The following is a 12,876-nucleotide window of genomic DNA, read 5'->3' as shown; positions in this document are numbered from 1 at the left end:
CACACTGGTGACTGGGAGCGGCCGCCGAGACCACATAACACCGGTCCTGAAAGACCTGCATTGGCTCCCAGGACGTTTCTGAGCACAATTCAAAGTGTTGGTGCTGACCTTGAAAGCCCCAAACGGCCTCGGCCCAGTATACTGAAGGAGCGTCTCCACCCCCATCGTTCGGCCCGGACACTGAGGTCCAGCGCCGAGGGCCTAGTTCTGGCGGTTCCCTCCCTGCAAGAAGTGAGGTTACAGGGAAGCAGGCAGAGAGCCTTATTGGTAGTGGCGCCTCCCCTATTTCAAGGAAATAAACAACCATATCACTTTTAGTAGACACCTGAAGGCAACCCTGTTTAGGGAAGTTGTTAATGTTTGATGTTTTATAATATTTTCAATATTCTGTTGGGAGCTGCCCAGAGTGGCTGGGGATGTCCCTGCTCCTGACTCCTGTATACATTCCACTGAGGAAACGGATTCCAACAACAAAGAGGAGTATAACAATATGGCCGGCTGAAGCATCTCAACAGCTACAGGACTGTTTTCATGACACAGACTGGGCGGTGTTTAACCAACAGGACATAGAGACTTTTACTGAGGAAGTGCTGGATTACATCAGGTTCTGCACTGACAATGTAACACAGAGGCGCCGGATAAAGATCTATCCAAATAGGAAGCCCTGGATGACAAGGGAGGTACAGGGGCTGCTAAAGGCAAGAAATACTGCTTTTAGAAGTGGAAACAGGATGCTGTACAGCTCAGCCAGAGCAGATTTAAAGAGAGGTATCCGGGTGGCCAAAGAGGCGTACAGACAGCGGCTGGGGGATCACCTACAGAGTAATAACACCAGGCAGGTGTGGCAAGGTGTACAGGAACTGACGGGGCAAAAATCCAAAGATTCCTTGGTGGACGAGGGAGGGGCATCCCTCGCAGAGGAGTTGAATGTCTTTTTTGCCCGCTTTGAAGCAACATCTGCAGCAACACCTGTGGAGTCTAGGCCACCATCACCACCGTCGCCATCATCGGTGCAAAGGAATGTGGTATTCAAAGTGGAGGAAGGAGAGATGAGGAAGGTGCTGAAGAGAATCAACTCAAGGAAGGCTACAGGGCCAGATGGAGTAGCTGGAAGAGTCTTGAGAGACTGCGCAGACCAACTAGCAGGAGTCTTCACTGGGATTTTAAATCGATCCCTAGCCCAGGCTACTGTCCCATCTTGCCTGAAGTCCTCTATTATTGTTCCAGTACCAAAAAAATCCAATCCGGAGAATCCGAATGACTTTCGTCCAGTAGCACTTACACCCATAATTATGAAGTGCTTTGAAAAGCTGGTACGAAATTATGTCATTGCCTGCCTACCAGAGGGATTGGACACATTCCAATTTGCCTACAAAACGAAAAGATCAACAGAGGATGCCGTGGCAATTGCCCTCCAAGCTGTTCTTGCACATTTGGAGCAGCGGGGGAGCTACGCCAGACTGCTTTTTGTAGATTTCAGCTCGGCATTCAATACCATTCTACCGCGACGTCTGATAACTAAATTGGGAAATCTGGGGCTCCCGCTATCACTCTGTGGGTGGATACTGGACTTTCTCTCAGATCGCTCCCAGAGGGTCCGGTTGGGCCCTTATATGTCTAACATGCTTAGGACTAACACAGGAACACCACAAGGATGCGTGCTTAGTCCGCTCCTTTATACTCTTTATACATATGATTGTGTCGCTGCCCACCCTAGAAATAGGGTTGTCAAATTTGCAGATGACACAACCGTGATCGGGCTCATCTCTGATAAGGAGGGTGAAACTGAGTATAGAGATGAGGTGGAGCGGCTGACAGAGTGGTGCAGAGTCAACAACTTGCTCATAAACACAAAGAAAACTAAGGAGCTTGTGGTGGACTTTAGGAGACAGAAGAACGAGGTCCAGCCACTCTTGATTGACGGAATTTGTGTGGAGAGGGTAACAACGTTTAGATTTCTAGGCATTGAGTTACAGGAGGATCTGTCCTGGAGTGTTAATACAAGGGGGCTTGTGAAGAAGGCGCAGCAGAGACTGTATTTTTTGAGAATTTTAAGGAAAAACCATCTTCCACAAAAGCTGCTGCTTGCCTTCTATCACTGTGCCATACAGAGCGTGCTCACGTACGGTTTATGTGTGTGGTACGGAAGCTGTACTTCCCAGGACAGAGCAGGGCTGTGTAGAATTATTAAAACAGCAGAGAGCATTATTGGCTGCTCACTCACCACCTTAGAACAAATTTACACCACCAGGTGCCATAGAAAAGCACTAGATATATCAAGAGATCCAACGCACCCTGGCCACCATTTCTTTCAGCTCCTGCCATCGGGACGGAGATATAGAACAATGCAGGCAAGAACGAGCCGTCTCAGGAACAGTTTCTTCTCTAGAGCAATTTTGGCCTTAAATGGAAAGCCTGGACTTTGAAGTCATCTTATTTTACTTGTTATTTTGTATTATATTTACTGTTTTTAATTAGCTTTTGTAATTTTGGATTATGCGGAATGCTTTATCTGAGTGGATGTAGCAACCGAGTAATTTCGTTGTTCCCGCAAGGGGACAATGACAATAAAGATATCTTATCTTATCTTATGTATCTATGTATGTATGTATAAATTAAATAAATAAATATATCATTATTATTATTATTATTATTATTATTATTATTATTATTCCAACAATGGGCAAGGAGAAGTATTGCAGGTAGCCGGTGGTGGCCCCCGTCTGGGGGCCCAGATCTTGGTCTGAGGCTCCTGGCTGGCTGGCCGGCTGGCTGGCTGGGTCTTAGGTGGGCAAGCAGGGCATGGGGAAGAGGGAGGGAGGCCAGGGGACCCTCTGCAGAGGGAAGGTGGGCCCCTCCTTCCAGATGATCCAGGCCCTTCGGAGGATCCACTGTGATGAGGCTCTCCCAGAGAGACAGCACCCAAGGGTCCCTGTCGAGTTTGCACGCTGCCCAACTGAGCCCAGTCTGCTGGTGCCCTAAAAGGTCCCGGAATGACCCTGAGACTGGTCCTGGGGGGGAGTTGAGGGAGAGAGAGAGAAGGGGAAGGGTCATCTCCTGCCTCTGTAGTGGTTAGACAGAGTGTGGGGCCCAGGACCTGGGAGAGAGCAGGGTTCCAATCCTGCCACTCGGCCAGGATGAAGCCAGGCGATTTGCTGTTCAGAGGTGGCTCCCTGGCACTGCCACTTTTCCCTTGGAAAAGATCAGCGTGAGAACAGAGGACATTCTGCCCAGGGCCATAGTGTTGCAAGCCAAAAATGGCTTATCTTCTGAGTTAGCCAATAAAACTCAGAGACAAGAGGAGTTAGGAGTCCATTATGTTTATTGCCAAGCAATAAGGTTACAGTCGAATCATTTCGGAATACTGGAACCCCGCCCAAAGGCCAGGCAGGGGTATTTATAACATTTCAGACAAAGGATTTCAATTTAACCAATCACATAAATCATTTCATCATTTAATATTTAATATTCATCACCTCATTTCATATTTAATACGTACGTCATTACCTAATCTAATACGCATGCGCAATAAGCGTTGCTAACTAAACTTTGATTCTTACTGTTATCTGTTACATATTGTTAGTTTGCATGTATGGGAACCTGTGTTACGTGTGGATGTAACAATTTATGTTCTAGTTTATGAATTGCTTCTTTGTGATTTACGTATTAGCTGACCTTCTATCCCAGTAGGGACGGCTTCTTGCTGAATCATCAGTTTCTTTAAAGCAACAGGTTACCATAATTCACTAATATAAGCATATTCCATAATTTATAGGGAATTACATTATTAACTTAATTGGGGCCCTTTGGGCCCCTGCTACAATAGGAGGAGTCCAGGGCTCAGATGGCTGGGGTGGTGGGCACTGGGATGCCTGCCTGGCACCTTGCCCACTGTGTGCCACCACCCATTCCCCTTCAGTAGTTGCTGCGCCTGAGCTGAAATGACACAAAGACCAAGGGGCCAATGAGACTCCCCTGCTTCGCTTCCTCCTCCTCCCAAGCTGGAGGAGAGCGGGTGTTGCTTGCTTTTGTCCCCCTGCCTGGCAGGCCGGCTTCAAGTTTCCCTGGGCACAGGCTCCACCTCTTGGGTTCCTGCCCTTCCAGACCACACAGCCAGCACCTTCACGAGAGCAGACACAGGTCATGGCTACAACTTTGGCCCCCAAGGCTAGCCGGATTCTGATGACCCCGGAGCCACACTACATCCCTGGGTAAGCGCAGAGGTAGCAGCCAGCAGGCAGCCCAGGACAGAAGAACTTCCTGGGAGCCCCGGGAGTCGGGGGACGGTCCTTTCTCCAGCAGGCTCTCTTCCTGCGCCTGAGGATCAGGCTATATGCCTGTGTCTCTGCACACCCTTGAGGGTGAAAAACTCAGATTGCGAAAAGACAGATGAGCAACCATGACTTGTCTACTTTTTATCTTATGTGCCTCTTTGTTGCTGTTGTTGTTGCTTAAGAAAAGTGTTGGATGAATAACAAATACCGTCTTTTTCGCTCCATGGGACACACCTAGTCTTTAGAGGAGGAAAACAAGGGGGGGTGAAATATACTCGGAGTCGAGAGTGAATTTCATGCTCTTTATTCAGCTCATATTCATCAAGGAGAAGAAGAGAAGACGAATGGCTCTTTTCCCAAAACCATCTGCTTATATACATTATTTACACAATGGGCCTTGCGTGATTGGCTACTTCAGGGCTACACCTGTGGGCCAATTATATTGTGGATTGACTTCTGCCTGCAGCCTGATTGGCTGCTCCTACAGGCCAATCAGGTAGCAGATTCACTTCTGCCAGCCGCCTGATTGGCTGCTCCAGCAGGCCAATCAGGTTGCGGATTCACTTCCACCTGGAGTTGGATTGGGTAGCTCCCGCTGATTCTGAATCCTATTGTTCTAGGATTCAGCTCAGTACATAACACCCCTCCCCTCTAAGTTCCAGTCCTGCCCGGGAAGTTGCATTCGTAGTCCCCAAGGTCTGCTGGCCGCCTCCGTGTGCGTTGTGGCCTGGGGTGTTCCTTGGTCAGGGGTTCTGGTTCTGGCTCGTGTTCCGAGGCTGCTGGCTGTGCCGGGGCTGTCTGGTCTGGCGCCACTGAACCACTAGGTTGTGACTCTGGTTCCGGTGTCCTTCCAGCCTCGGGGCGCCCCTCTGTGCCTACTGCTTCTGCTTCCACTGCCCACCCCTCTCGCTCTACAGGCCTCACTGCCCTGCTGTCCCCTTGGGATCCCTCTGTCCCGCTCTCCTCCCGGGTTCCTCCTGGGAATCGTCGCCGTAGCTGGTCGCAGTGGCGGCGCCAACATTGCCCCCCTTCCGTTAGTACCTCGTACGACACGGGACCGGTCACCTTGGTGACTGTGGCGGGTACCCATGCTGGGCCTGCCCCAAAATTCTTTGCATACACTGGGTCCTGGGCCACAAATGTCCGGGGGTTCCTGCCTTTCCCCACCACTACCTCATCCTGAGCTCTGTCGGGGTGAAGTCGGTCCAGTCTAGTTGCAAGGCGCCGGCCCATGAGTAGTTCAGCTGGGCTCCGGCCCGTCGTTGTACTTGGGGTGCTGTGCTGTGCTAGAAGAAATGCGGCAAGGCGGTATTCCCAGTCCCCTTGTGTTATGCGGCGGAGGCTGTCCTTGGTGGTCCGCACCATGCGCTCCGCTTGGCCATTGGTGGCAGGGTGGAATGGTGCTGAGCGGATGTGGCGGATGGCGTTCTGCGCTGTGAAGGTCTGGAACTCCTCTGACGTGAATGCGGTTCCATTGTCTGAGACGAGGGTGTCAGGGAGCCCGTGGGTTGCAAACAGCTTACGTAGTACCCGGATGGCTGCCGCCGTAGAAGTGGACGGTACCAGTGCGACCTCCAGCCATTTGGTGTAGGAATCCACCACTATGAAGAATGTTTTTCCCTGGAAGGGGCCAGCGAAGTCCACGTGCAAGCGTGACCATGGATGTCGGGCGGACTCCCAGGGCTGGACTGGGGCCCTTGGGGGATCCGGGCGGGATTCTTGGCAGGTCTGGCAGTGTTGGACCTAGGCCTCTATCTCTCTGTCAATCCCCGGCCACCACACATAACTCCTGGCAAGGGCCTTCATCCTCACTACCCCTGGGTGTGTCTCGTGTAGGGCTGTGAGGACCCTTTTGCGGAGGGGCTGGGGAACAACAACCCTGCTTCCCCATAACAGGCACCCCTTGTGGGCCGACAGTTCATGTTTGCGGTTTGTGTAGCCAGCGAATTCTGGCCCGGGGCTGCTGCTGGGCCATCCTCGCCACACCCAGTCCAGGACCCGGGAGATGACCCTATCTTTTGTGGAATGGTGCGCAACTTCTTGTGCCTGAATGGGTCGGTCGGGAAGCAGCTCCAGGGTCATAACCTCTTGCGCAGGCGCTGGGTCGGGGCCTGTTTCTGGTAGTGGTAGCCTGCTGAGTGCGTCTGCGTGGCCCATCGCCTTCCCAGGGCGGTGGATTAGTGCATACTGGTAGCCGGCAAGGAAAATTGACCACCTGAGGACACGTGGAGACAACACTTGGGGGGTCTGCTTCTCGGGGGCAAACAGGCCAAGCAACGGCTTGTGGTCAGTCACTATGGTAAAGGGCCGCCCGTACAAGAAATCATGGAATTTTTTTTATGCCCTTCACGATTGCCAGACCCTCCTTGTCAATCTGTGAGTAGTTTCGTTCGGCTGCAGCAAGCGTCTGGGAGAAGTATGCCACCGGCACCTCTCTTCCATCCGGGAGTTGGTGTCCCAGGACAGCGCCGATGCCATAGGGAGAGGCGTCGCATGCCAGCACCACTGGCAGCCTCTCGTCGAAGTGTGCCAAGACCGAGTTCGAGACGAGCAAGTCCTTGACTGCCTGGAATGCGGCCCTTTGTCGCTGGCCCCACACCCAAGGGGCCCTTTTATCTAGGAGTCTGTGTAGGGGCTCCGCTACCGCTGCCTTATGGGGAAGGAAGGCATGGTAAAAGTTCAATAGTCCCAATAATGACTGAAGTTCGGGCTTGCTCTTGGGCGCTGGGGCCTCACAAATGGCCCGTACCTTGTCACCGGTTGGATGGACCCCTTCTGCGTCCACCTTAAATCCCAGAAAGTCCACCTGCGGCACTCCCAGTAAACACTTTTCCCGCTTCACCTTGAGGCCCGCCGTCTGGAAACGGTGCAGGACGGAGCGGAGGCGGTCCTCAAATTCCTCTGGTGTGGGCCCGGCGATCAGTACATCATCGAAGAAGGGGGTGACGCCAGGAATCCCTTTAAGGAGAGAGTCCATTAGATTCTGGAATATGCCTGGTGCCACGCTAACGCCAAATTGCAGCCGCTTTACTCTGAATGCCCCTCTGTGCGTCACAATCGTCTGAGCCTCTGCTGTGGCTTCGTCCACAGGCAACTGTTGATATGCTTGGGCCAAGTCCAGTTTGCCAAAGATTTTTGACCCAGCCAGGGTGGCGAGGACATGGCTGACCACTGGCACTGGGTATGCATGGGCCGTGAGAGCCTTGTTTATGGTGCATTTGTAGTCTGCACAGATGCGGACCGAACCGTTAGGCTTGACGGGTGTGACAATTGGAGTTTCCCAGGGGGTGTTGGGCACCGGCTCCAGCACTCCTTGCTCCACGAGCCGGTCCAATTCCTCGTCTATGCGGGGTTTCAGGGCGAACGGGACCCGGCGGGCCTTGTGCCTGATGGGTCGTACAGCGGGGTCTAGCTGTAGGGCAATGGGGGGTCCTGTATATCGTCCCAATGCCCCATCGAAAACCCCTGGAAACTCTTTGCATATGGCGTCCACGTCCACTTGTAAGCTAGTGCGGATCACCCCAGTAACGGCTAGCCCCAGAGGTCCAAACCATGCCAGTCCCAGTAAGCTAACGTAGGGGCCCTTAACTACCAGCAAGTCCAATTGTTGCTTTCGCCCTCGATATTGCACCCTGAAGGTCCCCACCCCCATTGTAGGGACCTTACGTTTCTGGAAGTCCCGGAGGGTGAATGGGGCCGGCCTTAGTTTGGGACCCCCATTAGGGCACAGTTCCCTTAATGTTCGGGCCGAGATTATGGATAGAGTTGAACCCGTGTCCAGCTCCATGCGGCATGGGGCTCCCTCTATCTGTACCTCTATATAAATTTTCTCTGTGCTGGGATGGGGCAACTGGAATACCTGGTAGTCCGTGATCTCCGTCGAGTTGCCTTGGTGCATGGTGCCGTGTGACCTGGGGCTCCTGGGTCGGTCATCTGATGCTTGTCGACGGGTGAGTCGAGCCCGACACACCCGGGCGATGTGTCCCAATTTTCTGCACTGCCTGCACTCTGCGTTGCGGAAACGACAGGTCCTCCTCTCGTGGTTCTCCCCGCAGCTTGCACAGTTCCCTCCTTCTCGTCGAGGCTGCTGTGGTGTGTGTGCTGCTTGAGTGCGCCGCTGTACTCGGTGTACTTCCTCCCTGTCAGATTCGGATTCGTCGGTGAGGTCTTCGTGGTAGACCCTCGGTTGGGATGGCGGGGCCGGTCGTGCCTCTTGCGTTGACCTCTCAGCGGCTTCGGTTGCCAGGGCTTCCTCCAGAGCAATCTGGAACGTGAGGTCTTTTTTGGCGTAGAGGCGTCGTTGCAACATCTCGTCCCTCAGGCCACCGATGAGGCGGTCACGAAGCATGTTCTCCAACTCTGAGAAGTTGCATAACCGGGCGGCTTGGCGGAGGGAGGTCACAAACCCAGTTATGGTTTCCCCCGGGGCTTGCCGCTTTGCGTAGAAGGCATTTCGGCAAGCTACCACCGAGGGCTGTGGTGAAAAGTGCTCCTTCAGCCGTTCCATTATTGTTTTGTAAGAGACGGTAGCGACATCTCTAGGTGCAAGGAGAGCCCAGGCGATTTCAAACGTCTCCTCTCCACAGACGCTGAAGAATGTCGCCCTCTTCATGGCATCGTTGGTGACTTCTTTCGCTTGCAGGAGGAAGTTGAAACGGGCGGCGTACCCTTCCCAGTCTCCTGATGCTGGTTTGAATGGCGAGAAGCTGCTGTCGATTGCCATTCTGGGTTCCTTGGGTCCTGGAGCTGAAGCCTGGATGCACGGTGCGATGCAGCGGTGCAGCAGGTGGCGGTGCTGCGGTGCAGTGCGTGGTGGCAGTCAGCTCAGCAGGATCCCACCTTCGTCGCCAGTGAAATATACTCGGAGTCGAGAGTGAATTTCATGCTCTTTATTCAGCTCATATTCATCAAGGAGAAGAAGAGAAGACGAATGGCTCTTTTCCCAAAACCATCTGCTTATATACATTATTTACACAATGGGCCTTGCGTGATTGGCTACTTCAGGGCTACACCTGTGGGCCAATTATATTGTGGATTGACTTCTGCCTGCAGCCTGATTGGCTGCTCCTACAGGCCAATCAGGTAGCAGATTCACTTCTGCCAGCCGCCTGATTGGCTGCTCCAGCAGGCCAATCAGGTTGCGGATTCACTTCCACCTGGAGTTGGATTGGGTAGCTCCCGCTGATTCTGAATCCTATTGTTCTAGGATTCAGCTCAGTACATAACAGGGGGAAATTGCTTTCTTGACTTGTCCTAGGCATAGCAGCCAACTCCTAGAGGCCTAGGTGCCTCCCCCCCAATTAAATATTTGAGGAAGCTTATTTTGCAAAGGGGGAGAGCTCCATTTTTTAAGGATCAGCTCAAAGTTGTGCAGCTTTTTTTGCAAATGGGAAAAGCCCGTTTTTTTGGGGGGGGGGAGTGTCAGTTCAGAGTTGTGCATCTTTTTTTGCAAAGGGGGAAAGCTCCATTTTTTAGGATCAGCTCAAAGTTGCTGAGTTTCCTTGCAAAGAGAAAAAAAATCCTGTTTTTATGGAGTTCAACTGACAGTTCTGCAGCTTCTTCTATAGGAAAGGAAAGGGACCCATTTCTACAGTTTCCAGACAGATAATCTAATCAGCCAGTCACATGTCTCCCTCTGCAGACAACAATTGAGGTCTAGGCAAGAGGCCGGGAGGGGCTGGGAAGGGAGCTAGCTCTCTTATCTCCCTCCCAGATCTCTTGCAATCAGCTGCTGAGTGGGTTCCTTTCGTTAGCAGCGCTTTCCGCCCCTCTAGCAAGTCACGGCTGGCTCCTGCATGCGCACACAGCACTCCCCGCCCCCTTCGGCAGATACGCCAAAGCTTCCTGCTGGGCGGAGCCACGGAGGCCCTGGCCTGCCCAGGAAGCTTTGGTGTAAATCTGCCAAGGGGGGCAGGGAGTGCCATGGGCGCATGCAGGAAAATTGGGACGTCCCATTCCATAATGATAATTTTACTATTTATATCCCACCCATCCTACTGGGTTGCCCCAAGCACTTTGGGCAGCTTCCAACATACATAAAACCATAATAAAACATTAAACGTTAAAAACCATGCCTATATAGAATTGCCTTCAGACGGCTCAGATAACTCCATACCCTCCAACATTTCTCCAATGGAAATAGGGACATCCTAAGGCAGTGATGGGCAACTTTTTGAGCTCGGTGTGTCAAAATTCGCCAAAAAACCAAGCATCACTCGGGTGGTGTGTCACTTTGAGAAAAAACCTATAATTTCATGATATTTATAGTTTAAATAATAAAAATGTATTAATTGTAATATATAACTGTATTTAATAAACCAAAAATTAATTATTTAACCAAACCAAACCAAGCACCCCTTATTTATCACAAAGTGCCCAGAGTTGTTGAGCTTTTGGGGGGGAGCTGCGGACCAATGTTTTGGAGGTTTTTTTTAGAATCCTTATCTCATTATACATTTCCAACCAGGACCAGTCTCAGGGTCATTCCGGGACCTTTGAGGGCACCAGCAGACTGGGCTCAGTTGGGCAGCATGCAAACTCGACAGGGACCCTTGGGTGCTGTCTCTCTGGGAGAGCCTCATCACAGTGGATCCTCCGAAGGGCCTGGATCATCTGGAAGGAGGAGCCCACCTTCCCTCTGCAGAGGGTCCCCTGGCCTCCCTCCCTCTTCCCCATGCCCTGCTTGCCCACCTAAGACCCAGCCAGCCAGCCGGCCAGCCAGCCAGGAGCCTCAGACCAAGATCTGGGGGGCCACCACCTGCCACCTGCAATACTTCTCCTTGCCCGTTGTTGGGAATAATAATAATAATAATAATTTATTTATTTAATGTATTCATACATACATACATACCCCACCCATCTGGCTGGGTTTCCCCAGCCACTCTGGGCGGCTCCCAGCAGAATATTAAAAATATTATAAAACATCAAACATTAAAAACTTCAAACAGGGTTGCCTTCAGGTGTCTACTAAAAGTGATATGGTTGTTTATTTCCTTGAAATCTGATGGGAGGGCGTCCCACTCCCACAGGGGAGGCGCCACTACCGAGAAGGCTCTGCCTGCTTCCCTGTAACATCGCTTCTCACACTGAGGGAACCGTCAGAAGGCCCTCGGCGCTGGACCTCAGTGTCCGGGCCGAACGATGGGGGTGGAGACGCTCCTCCAGGTATACAGGACCGAGGCCATTTAGGGCTTTAAAGGTCAGCACCAACACTTTGAATTGTGCTCAGAAACGTCCTGGGAGCCAATGCAGGTCTTTCAGGACCGGTTTTATGTGGTCTCGGCGGCCGCTCCCAGTCACCAGTGTGGCTGCCGCATTCTGGATTAGTTGTAGTTTCCGAGTCACCTTCAAAGGTGATTTAAGGGTGCAGAGCAGAGAGGGCTCCCAGCTCATGGCACAATTCCTAGGCTCAATTCCTACTCTGGCCCTGGGCTGCCCTGTTATGTTCAGTGACGATTACTCTGAGGTCAGCGTGCCTAGTGGTAGGATTGCTGATTTATTGCTTAGTTAACTGGTTCAAGAATCATTCTGGGAAGGGGAGAAGGGAAAGGTTCTTTTAGGGTGGAGCTTCTGCACACTCCTTTGTAGAAAGAAGGCGAGAGACAGGATCTCTCCAGGAGCATCGACCACTCAGGCTCTTTCAGAAGGACTTCACTTTAAAACAATGCAATCTTTCAAAAGTGCCTCAGGTTCACAAGGCACTCTTTCAGTCAACTAAACGACTGAAAACTGCAGCTCTAGATCATGGAATCATAGAGCTGGAAGGGAGAACTAAGAGTGTTAATATATTTAAAGATACGTTAATTATGGGGAAACCTGGAAAGACATATAAAGGAATTTAGAAATTTGGGGTGGTAGGCTGGCAGTCTCTGCCTCTGAGCCTGGCCTCCCTCGCAGGGCTGTTGTGAGAGAGAAAAAGGGAAAGATCAGGGCGATGTGCTGGCAGTCTCTCCGCCTCTCAGCCTGGCCTACCTCGCAGGGCTGTTGTGATGATAAATATAGGAAAAAATCAGGGCGATGTGCTGTGATGATATATATACTGTATATATATAGGAAAAGATAAGGGTGATGTGCTGGCAGTCTCTGCCTCTCAGCCTGGCCTACCTCGCAGGGCTGTTGTGAGAGAGAGAAAGGGAAAGATCAGGGCGATGTGCTGGCAGTCTCCGCCTCTCAGCCTGGCCTACCTCGCAGGGCTGTTGTGAGGGAGAAATGCGTCAGGCATCCCCAAACCTCGGCCCTCCAGATGTTTTGGACTACAATTCCCATCATCCCTGAGCACTGGTCCTGTTAGCTAGGGATGATGGGAGTTGTAGGTCAAAAAACATCTGGAGGCTGCCTCTGCCTGCACTACGTTGTCAGTCCGTTCTGTAGTGGGGAGGAATGGAGAGCAGGCACTACGACTCCCAGAAGGCAATGGGAGAACCGGCTCCTCCTCCTCCTCCCAGTCTCCCCCCGCCCGTTCCGAGTCCTCCCCATTGGCTGGCTCCTCCCCCCCCGTATCTGGGCAAAGCGCGGGCCCCGTCAACCAATGGGAGCCGAGAGTGGGACGTGGGGGGCGTGGCCGGGCGGAGAGACGTTTGAGTTGGCGGTTGGCGGTTACTTC

The 12,876-nt window shown here is 52.1% G+C and overlaps 1 protein-coding gene across 1 annotated transcript in view; it reads left to right on the top strand.

The window, feature by feature from the left end:
* Positions 1-12,876, top strand: part of LOC148684498 (maestro heat-like repeat family member 5) — a 439,917-nt gene that overhangs the window by 421,731 nt on the left and 5,310 nt on the right. The window lies entirely within an intron of this gene.

The sequence above is a fragment of the Zootoca vivipara genome, chromosome 10, assembly GCF_965207765.1.
Source record: "Zootoca vivipara chromosome 10, rZooViv2.hap1.1, whole genome shotgun sequence".
Taxonomy (NCBI): Eukaryota; Metazoa; Chordata; class Lepidosauria; order Squamata; family Lacertidae; genus Zootoca; species Zootoca vivipara.
Note: the sequence above shows the minus strand (reverse complement) of the source record. Positions and strands in the feature narration are given on the sequence as shown.